The sequence below is a fragment of the Puma concolor genome, chromosome D1, assembly GCF_028749965.1.
Source record: "Puma concolor isolate L17-30 chromosome D1, mPumCon1.1.hap2, whole genome shotgun sequence".
Lineage (NCBI taxonomy): Eukaryota > Metazoa > Chordata > Mammalia > Carnivora > Felidae > Puma > Puma concolor.
This window is the reverse complement of record NC_141676.1, coordinates 45,544,479-45,570,955: the sequence shown is the minus strand read 5'-3', so window position 1 is coordinate 45,570,955 and position 26,477 is coordinate 45,544,479. Positions and strand designations below refer to the sequence as shown.

General features: G+C 44.4%; 1 protein-coding gene across 4 annotated transcripts in view; it reads left to right on the top strand.

The window, feature by feature from the left end:
- Nucleotides 1–26,477, top strand: part of SPON1 (spondin 1) — a 261,347-nt gene that overhangs the window by 79,921 nt on the left and 154,949 nt on the right. The gene's annotated exons all lie outside the window — the stretch shown is intronic.

Genomic DNA, 26,477 nt, shown 5'->3' with positions numbered 1-26,477 from the left:
TGATTCAGTCAAGTGTTATTAACTTGGCCATCAGTGTAGGCAACTGGTACTTGATCCCACCGGGACCTTTGTGAAGCCTTGTGACGCATGTCTCAGAACAGTGTGCCCAAGGATAGTGGGGAAAGCCATTATCCATTGGCTTCCATCTTCCATTGGTCAAGGTTGGCCCCACAAGCATTCACTCCCTCACGCACTTCTGGGTTGCGCACATGTTAGAATTAATCAGACTCTGAACACATACTGCAGCACCAGAGAAGCTCTGGGACAGAAATCAAGAGATGTTCCACGCAGACGAAGTGTGCATCCTGCAATTACAGTAGGGCAGAGCTGGTCACCTCCATGACGGTCATTGGGATCAGAGTTGGGACAGGAGGGATGTGAAGAGGCAGGCATACACAGGTGTCCGATGCATCAATTAGTGTGCCTGACAATGTGAGTAGCTTATATCCCTCACCAAGCACTGGGTGTGTAGCGTGCCTTATCTCACTTAATTCTCCTAAAAGCCTATTTCTCTTTTCTCTGTAGGGCTTTCCCATTTTGTTGATGAGAGAGCCAAGGTTTAGAGAGTTTACATCCGGAGTAATAAAGCAGTTGGGTGATGAAGGGGGGACTTAAACCCACTTCCGTGCGACACCAAAATCTTTGTTGTTAACTAAACACCACTGAACTACCCTGAGTTTGATCACTCTCCATCTCCCCTCCGCCTTTTGCCTCAGTTGGTCTATGAGGTCTGTGAGTGCAGAGCCCCTCCTGTAAACCAGGGGGTAGAGGATTGTCTGTTGAGGGGGGGTGGTTTGAGGCAGGGGAAAGATGTTGTTCCCAAGGGAGGAAACAAATTGCCATTTAGAAAATGGAAACAAACCCTGAGATCTGGCAAGAGGAAGGCTTATTCGTGGGAAGAGAGGCTGGGTCTTAAGGAGGAATTAGCGAACGCTCATAATACTTTGGAACTTCACAGAGCTCACCAAACCTTTTTATCTTGGAAGGAAATAACAGAGGAAACCCACATGAGATGACTGTGTATGATTTAGAGGAAGCTGGCAGCGTTAGGAGGATCTGGGGTGCAGCTTCCCCCACAGTTTTTCTGGCATTAGGTATTGAGAAGAACCACAGGCTCCTTTGTTGTGAGTCAGGGTGGCTCTCCCATGAGGCTGGCCGGGACCTCAGCCATGCCATCCGGGGGAGGAAGCAAGGAGTGGACAGAAAGGAGCTGGGAAGCCCTGAGCCTGTTGAAGTGGCTGGTTCTGGGAGAGCACTTGGAAAGACCAAGGCCATGGCTGAAAGGGCAACATGTGCTTGGCCTAGGAAGATGTAGATGCCCTGAGACCTACCATCCGACTGGTAGAATCCAGATGCCAGGAGTTCCTGCGAGGCCAGCAGTGGCGTGGTTCCAGGGGAGCAGTGCAATGCCAGCAGAGTTTCATTCAGCAGCTGGAGTCCCAGGTGCAGGATCCAGCCCCCGGGGGAGGAACTGGCATGCAGTAAATAGGAAGTGTGGGCTGCTGAGCTCGGGTGCAAGCACTGTTCCACAGAATGTGCCTACACTATGAGGGGCCCGAGGGGTGAGAGTCCCGTCTGCCTCTGTCATGCACCAGGGCCCAGGGCCCCACAGCAAGACCACTTCCAGTCCTTCCCCACTGATAGAGCAGCAGCTTCTGGTACGTTCCCTACCCTGGTCGTGGTGGGCTTAATGCACGGTGTTTTGACCCTGTGGACATTTTTAAAAATTAAGATTAAATTCACATAACATGAAATTAACCATTTTATTTTAAAAAAATTTTTTTAATGTTTATTTATTTTGAAGGAGAGAGAGAGCATGAGTGGGGTGGGGGGGAGCAGAGAGAGAGAGAGAGAGAGAATGGGAGAGACACAGAATCGGAAGCGGGTTCCAGGCTCTGAGCTGTCAGCACAGAGCCTGACGCGGGGCTCAAACTCACAAACCGTGAGATCACGACCTGAGCTGAAGTCGGACGCTTAACTGACTGAGCCACCCCAGCGCCCCAACCATTTTATTTTTTTAATGTTTATTTATTTATTTTGAGAGAGAGTGTGTGTGTGTGTGTGTGTAAGCAGGGGAGGGACAGAGAGAGGGAGGGAGAGAGAGAATCCCAAGCAGGCTCCTTGCTGTGAGTGCAGAGCCAGACCTAGGGCTCCATCCCGTGACCCTGGGGTCATGACCTGAGCCAAAATCATGAGTCCGACAATCAACTGACTGAGCCACCCAGGCACCCCTAAAAATAGCCACTTTTTTAAATTAAAGTTTTGTCTTTGTTTTTTTAATTTATTTTTATTCTGAGAGAGAGAGAGACAGAGACAGAGAATGAGAGAGCACCCGCAAGAGTGGAGGAGGGGCAGAGAGAGATGGAGATAGAATCCCAAGGAGGCTCTGCACAGACAGGGACAGTACAGAGCCTGACATGGGGCTGGAACCCACGAACCAAATTGAGATCATGACCTGAGCTGAAATCAAGGGTCAGATGCTGAACCGACGGATCCACCCAGGCGCCCCTAAAATTAAACATCTTAAAGCCACCAGTTCAGTGGCATTTAGTACACAATGTTGTGCAACCTCCACTCCTGTCTGGTTCCACAGCATTTCTACTGCTCCAGAGTAAACCCCTCACCCATTAAGCAGCTTCTCCCGATTCTCCTGCCCACAGCCCCTGGCTACCACCAATCTGCCTTTGCTGATTGATATTTCATACAGTATGTGGCCTTTTGCGTCTGGCTTTTTCCACTGAGCGAAGTGTTTTTGAGGTTCATCCATATCGCAGCATGTATTGGCAGTTCGTTCCTTTAAATATCTGTGTAATGTCCCATTAAATGTGTCTACCCCAATTTGTTTATCCCTGTGGACATTTTTGACATGAAATAATCAAAGGATAAAAATAGAAACATTTGGGCAACGGTGAAAAAGTACACTACGGTATCACACCTGCATGTATTTAGTCTCTAGATGTCTTGCTCCACTGCTGAGCCTCACCCCATCCTTGGGAAGGACGGTGAGGACTCTGGGACAAGGTTAGAAAGGGACAAAGAAATGGTTGCATGCCTCCTTTGTCTTTCGGGATCACGAAGAAAGGGTGAAAAAGGTGAACATATTTTACCCTGTCGCCAACATGGCTTGCTTAGATCTTTTGCACCCAGTATGGGACTGCAGTGTAAGCAAGTCATGTGTACCTGGGTGTTCGTTACTGGAACCGGAAGAAGCAGGGGCTGGAGCCCTCTGATGACGCAGACAATGCTGAAGGACAAGCCAGTGTCCTTGGTGCCAGAGAAGAAGACAGTCCTCCCCCAGAGGCCCACAGCACCATCACCATTCACTTTCAACTGCCAGGTAGAGAATTGTCTCCGAATCCTTAGCCTCCCTGCAAGCCTGCTTGCCACAGACAACACTCAACCTAAAGCCGATGAAGAAATGAGATGATATAAGAAGAAAGAATGTCCCCTGCTCCTTCCACCATTGATTATTACAAGCTGATTTCAGCTCCATTTTAACTTGGGCATTTCCCTAAGATTTCACATTTAACAGCCCCTGGAAGCCAGGAAAATAGGAGAAAAAGGTCCTTTATATCCGAGTTCTATGCTATTCATAAATGAAAATCTTGTTAATTTAGAGTTTGACAGCTGTGGTACATTTGTAAGTCCAGGGCAGCTGTCATCAGTACTCCGGCTTATTTTTCAAACAGATGTTTAATTTGACTTTAGTGCTATTGCCAATTTTGTAGGGGAAAAAGAGGGGGAAGCAGAAACAGAAATAATCATTATATTCATCATTTGGTTTCCTTTCAAAACATAAATCGGCATGATTAACGATGACATCAGAATTGCTCTAATTACAGTTTTGGGTGCAGGACTGGTTAGCCCTCCTCTCCTACGTGGTCCAAGGTCCTTTTCCCCACCCCACCCCACCCCCAAAGTCAGAGGCTGTTTTGTGATAATTACACCCAGACTCTGAAAAAAGTCCCAGCTACCCAAAAAAGCCTTCCAGAATTCAGGAAAAAAGTGGGGAGTGGTGAATGATGGGTGACGGGGCCACAACCCCAGATGAAAGCCGCGGGGCTGAGTCTTGTCTTGCGGCCGTGGAATCAGGAAACCGGCGAGAGCAAAGAGAGCCCTCAGAATGGCAGCTAGGGTCTCCCACTCACTCTTTTCATATCTACCGTGCTTATGTGGCTCAGGCAGCTGGGTTCGTGCACGCTCACAGTGTGCAAATCGGTCTCAATGTATAAAATTAAACACATCTGTGGCTCCACGTAGAAATCTGATGAGTCAGAATGTACTTGAATAGGCCCCGCTGTTCTCGTCCACGTTGCTTGGAGGAATCTTCCTTCACACCAGCTGTGTTGCTAGGTAAACCTATTTCCCGGATCTGATTTCTCTGCCGCCGCTTTTTTGTGTTTGGCTTTCAGTGGTCTCAATTTGGCTTTGACTTACTTCGTACCTATCATGTGCTCAGTCACCGCCCTCAGCCCCTCTTTGACGATGCCTCTGTAGCGGGGACACTCTGCACAATCACACACTGCATATCTTTTGACATTGAGAGGGAAGACACCTTGCCTTCTTCCTCAGTCAATCACCGTGACGTGTGCTATGCCAAAGAAGAATCCACCGCAAGGAAAAATTTGGCAGACGTCCTGGATCCCAGCTCTGAAGTCATGGTTTGAAAGAAGAATCATCCGCAGCCTCATCCAACTAGTGCTGGAAATAACAGGACGCTCTAAACAGAACCAAGATGAGGGTTCTAAGGGCCAGTCTGCCTTCTCCAAGGGGAGCCCCACATCTTTTTAAATGGGAAGTTTTGTTTGCAGATTATTAATCAGGAACTAATTCTTCCTTAACTACCGATTTACCAAGCTTCTGCCGTGTCAACCAACCACCCAAGAATTATGGAGAATATTTAGGGAATTGCTACATGTATCACAAACTCCTGGCTGTTGCTTGCCACCCCACCCATCTACCTAGAGCTAGACTGTGGGTCCATTCCTCAGGCTATTCTCCCCAACTTTGCTCCACGCTTGGAGCCCCATGGCTTAATACTCCACATCACAGCTAAGGCCCAGCAAGAATGGTTAATAAGATGTTGTTGAAAGCTTAGAGAGTGCCAGAAGGGAACTACAACACAGAGAAATTATATAACTTGCTTCTAGATTTTGGCTGCTCTTTGGGTCCAGAAGTCCAAGTTCATCCTTGGCCTGGATAGCGGGGGTTCCTTGCTCCTCATGGTTGGTGAACATCAAGCTCTCTGCCTATCCTTGGTGGCCAGGGAAGACTTCCCCCACAAAAGGATGTCTTTTTACAAATCCCATTTGCCCCAAATTCTAGACCCAACTCCTCTCTGGACTGGTTTGTACAGCATTATAGATACAACGGTGGAGTCACAGGGGCACCTGGGTGGCTCAGTAGATTGTCTGACTCTCCGTTTCTGCTCAGGTCGTGCTCTCATGGTTCCGCGTTGGGCTCTGCGCTGACAGCACGGAGACTGCTTGGGATTCTCTCTCTGCCCCTCCCCCATTCATGCTTTCTCTTTCTCAAAAATAAATAAATAAACTTAAAAAAAAAAGGTGGAGTCACAGCTCAGGAGACTTGAGATCGAATTCTGGTTCCACCACTTACTAATGACATTGGGCAAATCGTTTTATTTCTTTTAATTTTTTTTTAATTTTTAATTTTTTTTAACGTTTATTTATTTTTGAGACAGAGACAGAGCATGAACGGGGGAGGGTCAGAGAGAGAGGGAGACACAGAATCTGAAACAGGTTCCAGGCTCTGAGCGGTCAGCACAGAGCCCGACGCGGGGCTCGAACTCACAGACCGTGAGATCATGATCTGAGCCAAAGTTAGACGCTTAACCGACTGAGCTACCCATGCGCCCCTAGGCAAATCATTTTAAACTCCCAGCGCCTCAGATACCTCTGCTGTCAAGTAGGGATAACCCTAGTACCTGCCTCATAGGATTGCTGTAAGGGTTAAAGTGTTTAGAACAGCGTCTGGTATAGAATAAGCTCCATAAAGGGCAACACGATTAATTTTGTTGTTATTATTATTGTTCTACATTTGCAATAAAATGAGGAACTCACATACATGTTTCTAAGACAAAAAAAAGTGGTTCCTCCCTAGAAGCGAATTCCAGTGTGGGGCACTTAGGACAAAACCTGTACAGTTTTTGAAACACGGTTTAAAGCTTTAAGCACTGTTGAGTTTCAGTCTCGCTGGGTCTCCTTTCCTTTGGTTCGTTTGCCCCTTGCCAATTCCCATACAGAATATGAAGCGGTGTTAAGGAAAACATAAAACAAAACAGTCACATTAGATTTAAAACGTCAAGACCAGGGAAAATAAAAACTAAAATCTAACATCAGGACGAGAGGAAGACCAAGTGCAAATATACACGGGCTGTAATCATTCAACTCTTCCCCTAGAGTTGTAAGAGTAACCGATTGCAATGCATTAAATAAAATGGAAAACTAGAGGCTGTCTGATATAAACAAGTACATATGCTGCTTAAATGAATGAATGAACAAATAAATAAATTTGCAAAGTTTGATAAGGAACAGGATGTTTATATAACCTCAAAGCCTCTGCCCTCAAAATACTTAATAACTGCCAAGAGAAAAACAGGGGCTTCAGAGTGGAGAAGTCTGGCAGACATCAGTGATGGGACAAATCTGCATTTAAAATCATGAGCCGCCTGATGGGATGCAATGAGAAGAACACAGCATCGCTTCTATGATATTCCTGCTAAAGACGCATAACCTGAATCTAATCCTGAGGAAACATCAGACAAGCTCAACCATTTTATAGAATTACCTGACATGTAATCGTCAAAAGTTTCAAAGTCATAAAAGTCAAGGAAAGACTGAGGAACTGTTCTAGACATAAAAATCTAAGTGCAATGCTGTGATTCTAAATGAGATGTTTTGGCAATACAGGGATAACTTAAGTCAAAACTTGAACGGGGTTTGAGGATTGAATGTATTAATGTTAATTTCCTGTATCTGGTGGCTGTGTGTGGTTTCACAGGAGAAGAGCTTTGTTTGCAAGAAATACACAATAAAGTACTCAAGGTGATTGGATATCATTCAACCACCTGCTCACAGGTGCTTCAGAGGAAAACAAGTTCTTTGCGCTGTTCTTGTAAACTTTCTTTAAGGTTGAAATGGTTTTGAATTTAACAGACCCAGCACAAAGGCAGGGGGTGGTGGGGGAGAAGGGAAAAAAGGAAAGGTGCATTTGCATTTTCCCTTTTGTATTTTTCCCTTTCCTCCCTGGTTTCCTCCTCTCAGAAGGTTAGGCTGAGATGTAGATGAGTGCACGCTGGGCTCAGTCCAGAAGATAGGCAAGGACTTGCCAGGCCTGATCGTTGGGCTGATAAATGTGTCCGCTCCTAGATTCCTTCCAGTGGCACCATCGGTCTGTACCGGGCACCGTGCCCAACACGGAGGATGCAGAGATGAGGAGGGCGTGGCCTCCTGGAAACTCTCGGTGGCAGGAACAGGCCAGTCTGTGGGTAGCAACTACATGGTGTAGAAGGGGTCACGCTGGGAAGAGCACAGAGCTGGGGTGAGTGGGCACCCAGTCTAGTCTGGGGTGATGCAGAAGGTCCAGAGAGCACAGCTTGTGAGCTGACAGACGACAAGGCAGTAGGGGAGAGAAGGGGATGAAACAGAGTGTGGGATTGTCCCCAGCCTAGAGAAAGCACGGAACGTTTGAGGACCTACATTGTGGCTCCTGATGGTGGAGCAGGAGGTGGCACTCAATAAATGTGACTTTTTTTTTCCTTTACTTTTCTTCTATTTTTGATCCTTTCCTTCACCAAAACATCCCTTCTTTGAACATTCAGCTGGGTGTTGCTCTAATTTTTTAATAACAGAAATAATGATAGATAAAATGTGTGCTAACATATCTTCTTATGATGAAGATAGTATTCTCCCATGTTACAGGGGGGAAACGGAGGCACAACCAGCCCAACGTCACCAGCAGAAGAGCTAGGATTTGAACCCCAGACAGCCCAACTCCACAGCCCAAGCTTTTGCTCTGACACGATGAATGGGTAGATTGTTCGTTAATGAGGCTGATTGCTCATGAGGATTACTTGTCTTTTATAAAGAGGCTTGTCTTTTTTTTTTTTAATTTTTAGTTAAATTCCAGTTCACATACAGTGTAATATTAGTTTCAGGTGTAGAATTTAGTGATGTGTCACTTACATACAACACCCACTTCTCATCACAAGTGCCCTCCTTAATCTGTATCACCCATTTAACCCATTTCCCCCCACACCCCTGCCCACCTCCCCTCTAGCAACCATCAGTATGTCCTCCATAGTTAAGAGTCTGTTTCCTGGTTTACCTCTCTTTCTTTTTCCCCCATGTCCACCAGCTTTGTTTCTTTTCTTTTTTTTAATGTTTATTTTTTGAGAGAGAGAGAGAGAGAGAGAGAAAACAAGCAGGGGAAGGGCAGAGAGAGGGAGACAGAGAACCCCAAACAGGCTTCCTTTTGTCAGTGCAGAGCCTGGCACTGGGCTTGATCCCAGAAACTGTGGGATCATAACCTGAGCTGAAATCAAGAGTCAGGCATTTAACTGACTGAGCCACCCAGACACCCCTTATCTGTTTCATTTTCTAGATGAGGATTGCCTTTTATATCTAGGTCTCTAACTATAGGGGTGAATGGGGGAGATGCGTGGGAAGGTGGTACATCTCACCCACTCAAGTCACTCCCCTGTCCCCCTGCTCACTGCCTCCCCTGACTGCACTGTCAGCATCATGTGAGACCTACCATGGGTGCAGGTGAGCCTGGAGCCTGGGCTGGCCTGGGTGACGGCTGAACCCTGGGTGCCTGCAAAGCCAGGACAGCTCATAGTGGAGGAAAGAAACAAAGGGTCGCATCAAAGAAGAAAGGCTGAGGGTCAGGTCCAAAGGGTCCTCAGTGAGAAAGGCAGTCATAAGGGAGAAGCAGGGCACCAAGTTGGATCATGGTGGCCAGTTCAGGATGGAAACTGTAAATAAGGCAAAGATGTAAAAGGCCCCCTTTGTATGTCTTGCTGTAGGTGGCATTGGCCTTGGCGGGAAGGGAGGTCAGTGTGTCTTTCACCACCCTCTGTCTCTCACTACTCAGCAGGACTCCATTACTCATCTCGACAGACATTTAGTGAGCATTTACTATGTGCCAGACTTGTACTAGGCATGGGGAGGGAAGAAGAGAGAAGCAGCCCCAGGGACTGGCACCCGAATATTTATCTGAGAACCTGAAATGCCAGGCTGTCTTTGGAACAAACCCTGCATTTCCAATTTTCCCTTTAGCCCCTGGAAGAAAGCCAGTGGCAAAAGGAAGTGACAGAGTTACCGCCTGGGGGCAGGGAGAGTGCTGGAGGGAAGAGCAAGCTCCCCCCTGCATCTGCTGTCATGGCCATTTCTAAAAATGGCCTAATTCCAACTCCCTGGCCATCACTACAGGTAGATTCTATTGCTAATCACATTTTTTAAGATGGCTCGTGACTGATTGCCAACGTTGCATTAGCCCAACTTTGCAGGTGGGCTCTGGGGTCAGTCAGGTCAAGGTTTGAGTCCTGGCTCTACTGGGTCTGAGCCTGTTTTCCTCCCTATAAAGTGGAGATAAGAAGCTAAGGCCCAGGAAGTGTCCCTTTGTATTTTTTAAGTAGTTTACGGTTTACAGAGCACCTTCTCCATACTCTGGCAAAGTTGACATCATAAAATTAAGGCTCAGGGGGCACCTGGTTGCCTCAGTCAGTTAAGCATTCAACTTCGGCTCAGGTCATGATCTCACAGTTCACGGGTTCAAGCCTGCTTCAGATTCTTTGTCTCCCTCTCTCTCTGCCCCACTCCTGCTCATGCTTTGTCTCTCTCTGTCTCTCTTTCTCTCTCTCTCTCTGTCTCTCAAAAATAAGTACACATTAAAAAACAAATTTTAAAAAAGATTAAGGCTCAGAGAGGTACTGTGATTTGAACTGGATCACACAGACCCTGAGTGTACAAGTCAGATAGGAACCTGGTCTCAACTTTTAAAACAGAAAGGATTTGCTGTGCTTTTGCACATTTTCTTTTATGAGGATCAAAATCACCGTTTCACACTGGGGACACCTATATAGACTCTCTTTGCCAGTAGTTTTAGTTAAGGGTTTTCTTATTGCATGGGAGTTGGGAGGGCCCAGCGAAGAAAGCTGTGGTTTGTGGAGTCAGCCTCATTGGGTTCCTAATCCCCGCTCACTGATTAAGAGTTATATATGGCACAGAAACAGACATTCAAATCGATGGAACAGAATAGAGAACCCAGAAATGGACCCACAAATGTATGGCCAACTAATCTTTGACAAAGCAGGAAAGAATATCCAATGTAATAAAGACAGTCTCTTCAGCAAGTGGTGCTGGGAAAACTGGACAGCGACATGCAGAAGAATGAACCTGGACCACTGTCTTATACCATACAGAAAAATTAACTCAAAATGGATGAAAGACCTAAATGTAAGACAGGAAGCCATCAAAATCCTCAAGAAGAAAGCAGGCAGAAATCTCTTTGATCTTGGCCACAGCAACTTCTTACTCAACACGTCTCCAGAGGCAAGGGAAACAAAAGCAAAAATAAAATATTGGGACCTCATCAAAATAAAAAGTTTCTGCACAGCGAAGGAAACAATCAGCAAAACTAAAAGGCAACTGAAGGAATGGGAGAAGATATTTGCAAATGACATATCAGATAAAGGGTTAGTATCCAAAATCTATAAAGAACTTACCAAACTCAACAACCAGAAAACAAATAATCCAGTGAAGAAATGGGCAAAAGGCATGAATAGACACTTCTTCAAAGAAGACATCCAGATGACCAACCGACACAGCAAAAATGCTCAACTTCACTCATCATCAGGGAAATACAAATCAAAACCACAATGAGATACCACCATACACCTGTCAGAATGGCTAACATTCTAACATTAACAACTCAGGCAACAACAGATGTTGACAAGGATGAGAAGAAAGAGTCTCTTTTGCACTGCTGGTGGGAATGCAAACTGGTGCAGCCATTCTAGAAAACAGGATGGAGTTTCCTCAAAAAAGTAAAAATAGAACTACTCTATGAGCCAGCAATTGCACGACTAGGTATTTACCCGAGGGATACAGGTATGCTGTTTTGAAGGGGCACATGCACCCCAATGTTTATAGCAGCACTATCAACAATAGCCAAAGTATGGAAAAAGCCCAAATGTCCATCGATGGATGAATGCATAAAGAAGATGTGGCATATATATACGGTGGAGTATTACTTGGCAATCCAAAAGAATGAAAGCTTGCCATTTGCAGCTATGTGGATGGAACTGGAGGGTATTGTGCTAAGCGAACTTAGAGAAAGACAAATATCATATGACTTCACTCATATGAGGGCTTTAAGATACAAAACAGATGAACACAAGGGAAGGGAAGCAAGTATAATATAAAAACAGGGAGGGGGACAAAACACAAGAGACTCTTAAATATGGAGAACAAACAGGGTTAGTGGAGGGGTTGTGGGAGGGGGGACAGGCTAAATGGGTAAGGGGCACTAAGGAGTCTACTCCTAAAATCATTGTTGCACTATATGCTAACTAACTTGGATGCAAATTAAAAAAATAAAATAATTTTTAAAAAAAGAGTTATATAAACTTGGCCAAGATACTTGGTCCCTCTGTGCCTAGGCTTCTTTCATCTGGAGAAATCATGATGGCAGGTACCTCATAGATGGGAGAATTATGCCAGTGATTTTCAGCCTTGGCTGCACATTAGAATCACCTGAGCAGCTTTTTAAAATCACCAGGGTTCTGGCACCAGCCCTGGAAATCCTGATGTCCTTCTTCTAGGGTGGAATCAGGATGTCAGTAGTTTTTGGAAGCTCTTCCAAATGATTTTAATTTTTTTTTTTAAGAGAGAGGGAGGGAGTGCACACGCATGTGTGCAAACAGGGAAGGGGCAGAAAGAGAGGGAGAGAGAACCCCAAGGAGGCTCCACACTCAGTGCAGAGCCCCAACGTGGGGCTCAATCCCCTGACCTTGAGATAATGACCTGAGCCAAAGTCAGAAGTTGGACACTCAACCAACTGAGTCACCCAGGTACCCCTCCTCCAAATGATTTTAATGAGTAGCCAAGGCTGATGTTAACCAGAAAACCACAGGCTCAAAATGGTGTCACTTAGGTTAAAGCTTCAAGTCAATAAACCAAGAGTTAATACCTAACCTAACTGCAGTTTCAACCCCCAAAGAATATAACTTTTAGCCAGTCAGTCAGGAATTTTCTGGTCAGTACCAATATGGTAATCAGTCCCATGGGTGCTTTTTATCCCCCAAAGGAAGATAAAGTAATTCATCTACTAAAACCTTTTCTCCCCAAATGAAGGTGAGCTCACCTGAAATAATTCTTTTTTTTTTCTTTTTCTGTTTATGACTTCCTTATCCTTCCCTTGAAAATATTTTCCTTTCTGTAGCTTTTTGGAGCTCCCCTCTACTTGGAAGATGGGATACGGCCCATTTCGTGAATCAATTAGTAAAGCCAGATCTCTACATTTTACTCAGTTGAATTTTTGTTATTTAACACTGAGAGCCCTTCAAGTGTATAAAATGCTTACTACAGAGTGTCTGGCACAGTAAGCACTCACTAGATGTTAGTTGTTACACAAGCTGATGACAAGGTCAAGGCCTGCGGGCTAACACTGGTAGGTACCAAGATGAGCAAGAGAAAGCCCCTGCTTTGTAAGGGTTAATTAACTCTCCGGTTGGGTAGAAAAGGCATAAATACATGATAAGTTAAATAGCAACATGAGGTTTAAAGTTGCCAGAAGAAAGGAAGATTTGGCCGAGGTGTTTTTCATACTGGTTGACTTCATTAATGCTCAACAAGATCCCTCACAGAGTAGATATTGACCCAAAGGTATAGGATAGGAAATTCAGACATAAGCTGTAAATCATCTACTACACACCGAAGAGGTAGATCCAGGATCAAACCTGGCTAGAAAGGTCTTTCTATTACACCATGTCTTTGTCATGCTGATTTCATGCTATAAAGTAAAGTAATGAACTAGTTGGGATTAGAACTGAGAAGGTTTAAATCTCAGTCCTCATGTATGTTTGTATGTATGTGTGTATGTATGTATGTATGTATATGCCTGTCTGCTGTTCTATTTATCATTCTTTCCATTTGTCTTTCCTTCCTTCTATCCATCTATTCATTCATCCATCCAGTTTTGTAACCCAACATGGCCATAAAATAAGATTTTTAGAATAGTCAAATATTTTGGCTAATAGGCCAAACTTTGGGGTAAATTTTAATTAATTATTCATTTTCCTACATAAAGTTTAAAAAATTATCATTAAACTTCACTCGCAGTAAATCACAGAGGAATAGGATAGCTGAGGATATGCTTTAATGATGCTAATGGTATCAGAGTGTTTAATGCAGATTAACTGCCACTCCTAAACAGGAATACAAATAGAGGAAAACAAAATTAACATGATGAAATACATTCAGAGACTATTTATTCCGTTAATTGTTAAAATTTAGGCAACAGTCAGATTGCAAGAGACTTGCAGCTGCGGCTCCAAAATAGCTGGTCCTCCCCTCAGCTGCTGCTAATTAATGCGATTTTCCTAATAACAGTTTTCTGATAGCAGGGAGACAGTAGTAAGTCAAAACAACTTCATTTTTATGCTGATGAGCCCTGACAACAACCACCAAAAGAGCGCAACAGGATCCAAATGGAGATGTTGCTCACTGCAGCCTTCCGTGCAGTATTTCTCCTGCACAGCTGACCTTCAGTGCTGGAAACTTCTCACACGGATACATGAGTGTCTGGGACAGCGTGGCAGATCACATCATCACATCAGCTATGGTTGTACTGGGTCACCATGGGATTCTGCCATGGGCTCCAGAAAGGAGCAGGAAAGTGCTCTGAACAATTATCCATGGCCTATGTCATTGACCCGTCTTCTCTTAATTTGTCTGACATTTTTTTGTTTTTTCCTCAAAAGAGAATCCAAGGAGGAGGCCAGTTTGTACCATTCAATATGCAAAAGTCCTACCAGGCAGAGTTAGCAAGAAAACAGCTCTGAAGTTGCTAGCATCCCTCATGTCCAAACCATCTCTGGTTGTCTTTGGTTCATGTATGGATCCCCAATCAGTTGCAGCTAATTGATTTCCCAAAACATGTTACACAAATGATAACAATTTATTAACCAAAGAACTAGTGTGGCCTTCTTAAGGAGGGTACCAGACACATGGAAAGCCAGGATTTATTAGCTTTGTCTACTAACAATTCAGTACGATATCTTCCAAAACTGGGCCAGTGACATTAGACCTCTGGCCATGAGGGACTGGTCATCTCCAGGGCAACTTGAATGGATAAGAATCCAGTCAGCAGGAAGCTGAATTATAGATCTTCAGGACCAGCTATGTCAATCCAAAGAAATATGATGCATGTCAATGCATTTGGATGCAGTGGGGTTAAATACAGTGCAAAGCATCATTACTGGAAGATCGTTACCGAACATCCTTCTAGGATAAGGATTCTGCTAGTTCATTTTCTTGAACTGTATCTTCTGATATTTATATCAGAAATATCATCGACATGGAGCCATCCAGAAAAATAGGGAAATGTACATCACAACCTGATGGCACAAACTTATCCACTTGCAAACACAAAACAAAGCACTGACCATCAGGACACAGACCCTGGAACAAGTTTGATCTTTGGGTTTACCACACTGTGAGGGTCCAGCTTTTAGGGACGTCCTCTGGAGATGATGGCCATCTTGTTTTACTCCTGTTCCCTGATAGAGATGAGGAAATTGAAGCCTTCCTCTCCCTGACTCTCTTCCTCTCTGTCTCCACTGTGACTTCTGTCCCTACTTTGTGGAGGTTCTAAGAATTTCTCAGGGACATATGCTCTCAAACTAAACTTCCTCATCTCTCTGAGATACACAATGTATAAATGTCGTTACAGTTCCACCTTTAGGATAGATATTTTTATTGATTTTGGGGGTTTTAATTGATTCTTTGCCTACTTGAGGAAAAAAAGGTTCACAGTACCTTGTTTAACATGGGTAAGAGGCTCCCTCTTAAGTCCCCCATCTCAAGAGTTAGTGAAAATTTTTTTAAATTTACCGTGTATTTTTTTAAAAAAAGAATTTGTCACTTGCATTCTTCTGTGCATTAAAATGAGGTCCCATCATTTCTCTTCCACATTATTTTTCAGAAAAATAGAGCTCTTGGCTGGCTTTCTTCCTTCCTTCTCTCCGCCTTGCCTTGCCTCGCCTCGCCTCGCCTCGCCTCACCTCGCCTCTCCTCTCCTCTCCTCTCCTTTCCCTTCCTTTCCTTTCCTTCCTTCACTTATCTCTGAAAGCATTTGCAATGAGTAAGGGTAGAAAACAGGACAAATCATGCCCAGATTTTGTGGTCTATGTGTGGTCTCATGTTGCTCTAGAGCCCTATGGGGGTCCAGTGTGACTATGTCATACTTCTGATGAGCTCATATGACATAAGAATGAGGTCAGATGCTATGAGAGTGCTGCACAGTGTTGGAAAGGAGAAACATGGGACAAATCTGGAGTGAGTCAAAAATGTAAGGCCCCTGGGTGTCTTTTTTTGAAAAGTCGACTCAAAGGATGAACAGAGTGGAAGGCACAGTGCAATCAGCAATGGTCTTTTCCATAAAGAAAAAAGCTCTGTCCCTGGTTTAACTTCCTCCTGGCAGACATACCATCATCCTGCTGATTCCCAACATTGTGAAGGGATTTTGAATTCAACCCGAATGGTTCCTTTGGAGAACAATGGTTGCCATCAGCCAAACTGCCTGGCTTGAACAAAGCAAAGCCGACTTAACTGGCCTTTATGCAGTGGGAAACATTTCGTGAGTCAGACCAGTCACCGTTTGCCGTTCACCCAGCGCTCTGGGTGGCACTGCTAATACAAAGGACTTTATACGTCTTGCCAGATCATGGACATATGGTAGACACTCAACACTACATGTTGAATATAAAAGAGTTGACTTATGGGTAAAGTCAGTATATGAAAACAAATCACATCACCACACCTTCAGTGTTTTTTGCATGAAAGACACCGAGCTCAGTGCTAGAGGGACCCACAGGGTACGGCAAGGTCCCTTCCCTGAGAAAGCTCAGAATTCAGTCAGAGGCACAAAACATAAAAACACAATAAGTTAAATGGTAATACAAGGTGTTCAAGTTTAGGCAAACATTGAGTGTCCAGCGCCCAAATGCCAAATGAACGAGGAAGATCAATGGTATTCTAGAAACCCAGAGGAGGTTGCTTCTGACAGTCCTGGTCAATGAGACTCTGAGGTGACAGTGAGATGGTGACAGATGAGGGGGGTGTGATTAGACAGAGAGGGGGTGGGAGTGCATTCTTGGCCTATCAACTAGCATGGGCAGATGCCAGGAGGAGTCGTGTGACACACATTCTGTACCCAGTGAAAAGGCAGGGTTGAGTTCAAGCAGCTAGGAAGAGTCAGGGAGAGAGTAGGGGTGGCGGGGCATGAGGTGGCTCAGACGTCAAAGGCAGCTTGCGTCCTGGTGTTCAGGATTGTGGACATTTAGCCAAGAGTTTGGATTGTGATCTATAAATGAGAGAGGCGCCTTTGTTTAGAGAGGACCTGCTATGTGCCAGACCCTGTGCTGGGGTGGAGCAGGGCAGGGTGGAGGTGGGAGATGAGATCATTAGAACCATGGCACCATGGCTGCCTAATAGTCTGTGAAAGGAGGTGATGCTGTGCTGGAGGTGACAGTTAATTCCCTGGCAGAATGTAGGTACGTTGGGTGGGTTGACAAGGAGAGGAGACCTGTTAGGTTACTGCAGTAATTGTACAGGGAGTCACTCATTTAATTGTCCATGTGTGTCCTTCCTTCCTCGGGCAGAGAGGGAGGTAGGACTCAGGTGGGTGCTAACAGGCATGAAAATCATGACTCCGAAATTTAGAGCAGTGCTTCGTGTAGAATCTCTCCCCCAGAAACAAGGCAGGTACTTACAATCTTGCATACAGTTTTTTCAGGGATTTAGGAATCTTCTGAAACCCATTCATGGACGATGAATCCCTCACTAGGAAGCATAACTACCCTCCCCACAGTCCCTAGCCCAGCCTAGAGGAAGGAGAATCTCCCAACCCACAGGTCTGGTGCTATACACGCAGCCCCCATTTCCACAGCAGAAAATCCGGTGTGACAAGGGAGGCCCTCTGAGGAACGCAAAGGATGGCAGGCTGCCTGTGCGTGAGGCCCTTGCTCTGTCACCTGCATTGTCTCCTTACATTTGAGAGGACAGTGCTGCCAGCCCTGGCTTACAGGAATCCACAGAAAGGGGAGGCGGCTGAGGCCATGGCAGAGAAGGACCAACTCTAGGAGGCAATGACTTGTGTCAGCCGGCCGAGCGGGAGTCTGTGATGCGGCGGCATAGCTCCTCTAGCTTAGAGGCTGGGATGGCTGTGGGATTACATCCGTGCCCTGTGCCGAGTGGCAAGGACTGCAGGGAACACCAGAGAACCCCAGGAGCAGTGCTGCCCTTCTGTTTCTTGTTTTCCAGCCGCGACAGGTTCTATTTTGGATCAGAGCATAGTCTGGAGAGAGAGCAGTTGAAGCCTTGGGTGCTTGGAATAAAAATTCAACCTTCATCTTTAGAGAGAAAAAAAAAAAAGAAAGCAAAGAGCATATATCTTAGTTGGAGATTTTATTAAATGGAATGACATTTCGTATGTGCCGTTTTCACATATCTGCTATCATTCATTTCAGACCTAATAGTGGTTCTGAAGCTTTTCAAGGTCAGGGACCTCTTTGAGAAGCAGAAGAAAACTGTGAACTCTTCACCGGAAATATGCACTTGTGCACATCACACAAAATTTCATCATCCTGAAACCTGTCTGTAGACCCCCAGATTAAAAACCCCAAGTTCAAAAAGCCTTGGTAAGATCCTCTGCTAGTTTCCAGGCACGTACTGATGAGTAAGGCATGGTCCCAGGGCTAGAGGGGCTCACAGTCCTCTGAAGGTTTATAGATGTGAAGAAGTTGGAGGGGAAAGTCAGGTAGGCACTGACCATTAGCTTGGCCATATGAGACATTATCCAGCAGAATCATGGGCTCAACAGTATTATAGAAACATGACCCCAACTGTCAGTTGTCCCTTGACTGGTAACACCCCAAGAACTGATAATCGTGTTGTAAACAATATGCTAAGGCTGATTGCAAAAAAAAAAAAAAAAAAGGAATTTTCAGGAACATGAAACCCCATGTCACTGTATTCTTAAGATAAAAAGATTTTTAGCCTAAAGACGTATTGTGAGATAGTATCTCCACCCCAGGCTCAATAATTAGATGTATATCTCTTTGCACGGTTAAGAAATGCCATAAGTTAAGCCAGAGGGAGGATTCCACAAAGGGTCAAAATATGCTGGGAAAAAAAAATGTCCAGTTTAAAACAATTCTAGGAAATAAGAAATGGTCCTGTTCACTACTCAGAATGGCCTACCTGTCAGAGCCCCCACAACTGGGAATACATCCTGCAGCCTATTTATTTTGTCCATGTGAGTTTATTGAAGATTTTTCCAACAGATGACAAATTTCCAGCCAGTGATCTAGCACATTCCCCTAAGGGTTTCCACTGTTTCCTCAGCCCCAGCTTACAGGCATGTACAGGCCTCCTCCGGAGGAAAAAGAAGGAACGTTTCACTCTCCTGTACTTTCCTATCAAACTCCCACCCACCCTGCTTCCTTTAAAGCCACGTCTGTCTCCAGCCTGGGTCATACTTGCCGGCCTGCCTGCTCTCTTTCTAGACAATGTGAACAGGTGCCTGGCCCTGGCATCCCAGGAGGGTCCCAGCAAAGAGCAGAATGTTCTCCCACCCACCAAATCTAGAATATCTTTCTCAAAGACTCTTCGGATCAAAACAGCCCTGTCCCCGCTCCCCCCAGAGTCCTCCAGTGGCTCCCCAGTGCCATCTCCTGGCCAGGTACGTAGGGTCGGCAGAACCTGATGTGACTCACCTTTTGAGCGACCCTATGTGGTGTCCATACCACTTCCCATCAGTAAGGCATGCTTTTGAGAGCAGCGTTCGCTAGGAAACTTGACTGATGATAACGTCGACAGATGGAGCGATTTTTTTTTTTTTTTTTTTTAAATAACAAGAAGGCCAGAGGTAGGTGACTACTCGTATTGATTCAATAGCTAAACAATGTCAGGACCAGTGTCTCTGATTTTTCCTGGCCTTTTCCTCATGGTCACAAAACGGCTGCTTTATTTAACACATTGTGTTTGTAATCAAGGCTGAAAACAGAGGGACAGGGGCGCCTGGGTGGCTCAGTCCGTTAAGCATCTGACTAGATTTCGGCACAGGTCATGATCTCAGGGTTTGTGGGTTCTAGCCCCACATCCGGCTCCATGCTGACTGTGAAGACCCTGCTTGGGATTCTTTCTCTCTCTCTCTCTCTCTCTCAATAAATAAATAAATAAATAAATAAATAAATAAACAAACTTAAAATAAAAAGAGGGACAGGCCAGGGTAAGTCATTAATTTTTTTCATCTGGAAAGCACAACTTTCTCAAATAGTCTCCCCTCTATCCTGTAAACCTCCACTTCTAAAAATGAGGTCACATGTGGGTCACATGCACCAATTCCCCAGCTGCAAGGGAGGCTGGGAAAGTGGGAACAAGACAGTCATGATTGGCTTGCCTGGTATGACCTCCCCCCAAAAAATCTGGGTTATGAAATCATGGGGGATGGAAGACATGGGTATTGAGTAGATTCTAGTACTTGTTATGCAGTATTCTGACTCATCAGATGATGTGTCTCTCTCCCTCTCTCATCAGGCTGGTAACTGTTTCGTATCACACTAGGCCTTATTCATCTTTGTATCTCCAACTCCTCACACAGCTTTGTGGTACCTACTCTGATAAACAAAACGCCAGTGAATGAATGTCTGTCTGGTTTTAAGGCCTCTTGTATCTAAATTAGCTCTTTTGAAACATAATCCAGTTTTATCTTTTCACATCTCTCTTATGAAAATCAATTCCTCATTGTTAATTTCCCACTGGATTTGGGGAAGGTAAAATTTGCAGTACTAGGGTAATAGTATCGACAAGACATATGATAAAGATTAGGTCTGAAATTGGACAGTACTAAGAGAAAAATGGAATCGTGATAAGCTTGTTATCCCCAGGGTCATGGGGTCATTCGGAGAAGAAATAAACTGAGTGTTTAAAAATAGTTTTCTCCAGTTTTTGTTAAAATTGAAACTGTGGCTTTGTAGACATAACTTTGTTCGACAATGTGAATCAAGAGCTTGAGAAATCCAAGGATCACGATACGAGGTTGGGAATGGATCGTAGTCTTGTTAAGACCTGAACTGACCTCTCAGCCGGATTCTGATCATAGCGTCAGCTGCGTGTGCACGTGCAGCCGTGTGGAGCTGACACCCCGGGTTAGGTATAGAAGGACCATGGATGATGGACCTGCCAAGGATTCTTTATTGGTGTGCGTTTTAACTGCTGCAAAGTGCCCATCCCTGGGTACAGGCTCAGCTTCTGTGCTATCTTTCCAAGAAATTATTCTGATGGGCCTCATTCCTAAGCAATAATTCCTCCAACTCCACCTCTGCTCCCACCTCATCTGAGCCAGAAATGGCCTGCTACCCCTGAGTCCCCATAGCACTTGTAGGCGATTCTCCAGTTGGGATTCTAACATACTGTGTTTTCTAAGAGTCATTTGAGAGTGTTCTCTCTTAGAGTGTGGCAGCTTGTCATAGGCACACAATGACATGTTCTGGCCCTTAGTTAACCCTACTATGCCATTTTGTTACCAGACTCAAGCCTGGTGGATTGTCCCAATGTCAGCGTCCTCGTTGTAACATTGTACATACTGAGCTTTTACAAAATGTTACCTTTGAGGAAAATTGTACAAGTGTCCAATTTCTCTGTATTATTTCTTATAACTGAATGTGGATGTGCAGTTATCTCAATTCCAAAAATTACCAAAAAAAAATTCCTCCTTGCCCCATCTGTCTTTCGTTTCAGTCATTGGCACCAATGTCCCTCCCTCTAGTCCCTGGGGTTTGTATATGGGGTGTCACAAACTCCCTCTGTCAGTTTTCTCGTCTGTAAAACAGGGATAATACTAGCGCCTACGTCATGGGGTTGTTGGGAGGATTGGGTGAGTTAATACTTGTGGAGGACTTGGGTGTTTAATTGTTACATAAACAAAAAGTAAATAAAATATCTTGTACTCAGCCTCCTCTTTCTGCCCCAGATCCAGAAAGTTAGCCAGTAAGTTACCCAATTTTCCTACAACGTATCTCTTAGATTGTCTATTTCCACTGCCCAGATCTTAATTCAGACCTGCAGCGCCGCCGTCATTGCCTCCTGTTGGAGCTTTGCCAAGGAGAAGTTAGTCACTGCTCTTCAGCTTCCCATGGCTCCTCCATCATCCCGCTCAACATTGATTTCCTGTTTCCTTTTTTTGTCTCTCTCTTCTCCCACTGGACTAGGATCTCTTTACTGAAAGGCCCCCTTATCCTCTTTGAATTTTCAGCTCCTAGCAAAGTGTCTGACACAAAATAAGTCCTCAGTAAATGTTTTATGAGTGATTGATAATTAAGCAGGAATAATCTCATGGCAACTACTAGCATTGCTTGGTTGCAGTAATGGTAGATGACTACAAGTCTCTGAGTCTGCAGTTTTGTGACCCCAAACACAGATTGTGACTTTACGGTTGGGCGGCATTGGAGTTCTCTTGTGTGTTGTAGCAAGAACCCTCCAGATAAGCTTTCACTTTTCTTCTCCCATGGGCACATTAGGATGGGCTGCCAGGATGCCTGTTAAGTCTTGGACACAGCGCCATGTCCTGACATCCACCTAAAGCCATATAAAAAATTGGAAAGAGTCTGGATCATGGAATGCATCCCGCCTCTGTAAGCATTTGCTGATTAACATGAGACCATGGTCAGGTTAGTAGTTAGCATTCTTGTGAAGTAAAATAAGGCAGATAGCCTCAGTTCCTGATGGTATTACCATCACTGTGACTCTAATATTTTATTTCTGGGTGCTCCCAGAGAGTTGTCCTTTCTTTGGTAGAAGGAAGTGGTGTTACTGATTATACACTGGATCACTTCCATGAAAAAACATCCCTGCCATCATAGACAAAGTTTTTAGGCACCCCAAGAAATGTTCAGTAAGAGGGATTTTCCTAGAATTGGGAAAAGAGTGGGCAAAATTAGTCTGGAGACCACAAACCTGAGTTTCATTTTGGCCATTCATTATCTCTGCCTGAAGCAGCTGACCAAGCTAGCACCCTCACCCCTCCTTCCACAAGCCAAGGAGACAGACCCAATGTTAATCATAATCATAGCTCCTGTTTATTAAGTACTTTTATGCGCCAGGCACCTTGTTAGGAGATGGTGATTTAACAACAGGAAAGATAATGGCTACCACATTGTGAATATTTACTTCATGTAATACGCATGTATTAAGGACCTTACATGAATTATCTCTATAAGGCAGCCATCTGGCCACTGATGATGCATGTGAATTTTTAAGTCATTTCCTGGCCTGATTTCTCCCAAGTCCTTCAGTTTCTGGTGTCTCCCTGTCTCTTTCTGGTGAGAGCAGGGAGCATACTCACAGTTTAACAAACTCTAACTTTATCCCAATAGGAAAATTCCCCAAAGAGAAAGAAAAGCAAATGAATAAAACCTGCAGACAGAAAAGGGTCAAGCATCCAAGAGATCCAGGATGGTTCCACCACTTGAGGTTTAAAAGAAAACTTTTGAAATGATTAGTAACTTGTTTAGAACCTCAATATTCCAAAGTTTGAGAAGCTAACATGCTGAGAAATTTCATTTAGATTTCCTTAACACGCTCTCTCATGATAAGAGAGCATTCAGTGTATCAGTGTATAAATGCTATGCAACGGGACTGCCAAATTGTAACACAGGATGGGAGAAATTTGTCATTTTGAAATGCTAAGGGAATTCTTACTAACAGCTTTCTCATCTTGTAAAGCTATTATTTTTCTGAATCATAATATGATTTATAAATCTCAGCTGAGTTTTATACTTTTGATGGGAACAGACTCAAAATGAAATGCATTTTCTCAGAATATAAATTCTCTCAGGAGTTGACCAAATGAGGAATAAAAAGAAACATCTTCTGCAACCAAGCGTACCAGATCCTGGTCTCTGTTGGTATACCTATAGGTGAACATTGGTCTTCTCCAGAGTTCTGGGCTCAGCCTGCCTCTCCTCACTCTGCACACTTTCCCTGGGTGACACCTGCCGCTTCAAAAGCTTCACCTCTTACTTCTGCCCCAGTGACTCACATGCCCCTACTCCCCACCCCTCACATCTCTCCTGAGTCACAGGTCCCTATGTCTAATTACCCACTAGACAGACCACCATCATGCCCTACAGATCACTCAATCTCAAATTCTCTTCTTTTCCCCAAACTCCGTTCCTTCTTGAATTCCAGTACAGCAACAATACTAACATCAATGGAAGTAAGATACAGTTCCTGCTCTCAAGAAGCTTATAAACTAGCACAGGAGATAGAAAAGTAAATAGGCAGTTACAGTATAAGTTAATAATAACTGCTGTGGTAGGAGAATCTCAAGAGGCTATGGCTCTCATAGAAGAGCACCCAACCAAGCAGCCAGTCAAGAAACCAATCTTAGTAGGGTATGAGTTCTGCGTAACTGAAGTGTGTGTGTGTGTGTGTGTGTGTGCGTGTGCTGTGCTCACATGTGTCTTGAGGAGTCCCATAGACAGAGGCCCAGGGGCATGAGATTTTGAAGACAAATATAGGATATGGCTTGGACAGAGTGCTCAGGAGGGATTAGACAAAGATGAGGCCAGATCAGAATAAGCCTTGTATCCCACATTTGATCTGCACAGAGTTTGAAATCCAAAGGGCAGGATACAGAGGTTTGGCCACGTATAGGCATGAAAATGTATGCTCAGTCTTCATGGAGAACTTCAGCTGATCATGACCCAGGCTCCAGGGAGGCCATCAGTCTCAGTTCTTCATGGTATGTTCCATGAGATGCTAAAATGGATGAAACAGGCCTCATTTCATAATACATTTCAACTCACACGCCAAGTGTACTTTTTATATGTAATTATCTTTAATCCCTTACAACCATGCTGGGTATAGCACAGGCCATGAGCTTTGGAGGTAGACAGGGGAAACTTCAAGACTGTGGACATGTTACTTAACCCCCCCCTCATTCAGCCATCCTCACCTGTGATGGAGAAAATGGCTACAAATTCTCAACTGAATTGTTCTACAAATAAGAGCATTTTGATACGTTTGCTAAACTTGACCAAAACTGACATGAAGCTATATAAAGTTTTTACTTTCTCTCTTACTATGAATTTTCTTACATTTTGTTTCAGAAAAATTGATGTGTTTGATTATGGGGATGTTAATGGTATATTATCATCTTAACTTTCTAATAATACCTGAAAAACTCTGAATTCAGAAATGTATCCAACCCAGGGTTTTGGATAAGGAAGGAATTTGAAGAGCTGTAATATATGCAAAACATAAGATGTATAAGGTAATGTACATAAAAGGCCTCCCTAGCACAGTGACTGGCACATAGGAAGGACTCAGAAATTACAACTATTATCAAAAAGAGTGGGTAAGCTGTTGTAGACTTCATAAAACAAGGCATGAAGGAAATGAAAACATCTTGTAGGAAATACATATTTTCTCTTCCTGGCCCCCAACACTTTTACAATGATACTTTTGAAAATCTGGGGTGATTTAATTTTTCTAAGCATGATCATAGGCTTTTGCCTATGAGAAGATTCCAAGGATTTGTTACAGATGCTAGCTAGCAAAGGCATGTTTGGGGAGATTCTGGGAAAGGAAACAGCATCAGCAAGGGCCCAGTAGAGTGGAAGAGGTGTTCAGGCAAGGGGAATAAACTTCTCAAACTCTGAAACCCAGTGACCATGATACAAAATGGCAGCAAACAAAGCCAGAGGGGTGTTTGGGGGAAATTTTGTGAAAAGCCTTGAATACAGTGGTAATTTTGTATTTTATCCTATAGATCAAGGATTTTCGAACCACTTTAGCAAGAGAATTTTATTGAAGTAAAATTTAATTTGCTTGGGAACTCTACACTGCAACCACATACCAACTCATTTTTACTCTATGGCCCAAGTGCTCTTTTTAAAAGAGCACATCTGGGGCGCCTGGGTGGCGCAGTCGGTTAAGCGTCCGACTTCAGCCAGGTCATGATCTCGCGGTCCGTAAGTTCGAGCCCCGCGTCGGGCTCTGGGCTGATGGCTCAGAGCCTGGAGCCTGCTTCCGATTCTGTGTCTCCCTCTCTCTCTGCCCCTCCCCCGTTCATGCTCTGTCTCTCTCTGTCCCAAAAATAAATAAACGTTGAAAAAAAAAATTTTTAAATAAAAAAATAAAAGAGCACATCTGATTATCTCATTCCTCTTATCAAAGACACTTATCAAAGACATCTCATCAAGCTTGGTGTAAAATGCCATCCCCCTGCAGACACGGGGTGATGTGGCCCTGTGCACCTCCCCGGCTCATCTCACACTACCTCCCTGACCTACCACTGGTCATGAGCCATGACCCTCCCACCTCAAGGATCTTTAAAGGATGTCCTCTCCTTTATTTCTTTCTCCCACTTGCCCTATTGACCTCCTACTCTTTCCAATGTAAGCCTTCTTTTCTGCAGAGAATCTTTCCTGGCTTGGTGGGGATCCCCTGTATTACACTCTCCCACACCCTGGAGACTTCTCCGTTCAGCACTCAATCGCGGTCATGTTAAATGCTTAGCTGCAGATTTAGCTGTCTCGTGCTTTCTCTCCACTCTGCTGTCAACTTTGAGAATGGGAAGCCGCCCCACCTGTCTTGTTCATGACAGTGTCCCTGGCCAGTGTCTGGCTACCATGCAGGCCTCCAACGACTATCTGTTGAAAATATACCAATAAATACAACAGGAAGACAAATGGGGGAGGAGGCTGCTTTGGTAGGAAAGAGGATGAAGTCTTTAGCTGAAGCAAGAATGCCAGGCCTGGGCTACTTCCCTTGCCCTTTACAGAGTTCTCTGAGGTACTTCCTGGTGGAAAGTACACTCTAAAGTGATAGATAATGGGATGCTCTGACTAACAAAAGACTTTGTTATTTGGCTTTGGGATGAGTATTCTCAAGAGAGTTTTCTTGGCCTGAGGAAACTTGCTGCTTGATGGTCAACAGAATGGATAAATGATCCATTTATCTCTCTGCTTTGCGGAGATGGGAAGCAGATTTCATTCATTTATTTCAACATCTCGTCTCTCTTGAGTAAGGAAAGGCTATAAAAGACATATGTAGGCTGCTCTGAATTTTATTCTTTTGTGCAAGACCAGGTGTAGAGTAGATGTTTCTTTGGAAAGTAATCTTGGCCTAGGCCCATGCCGTCGAGAAAACCGCCTCCCTACTCTG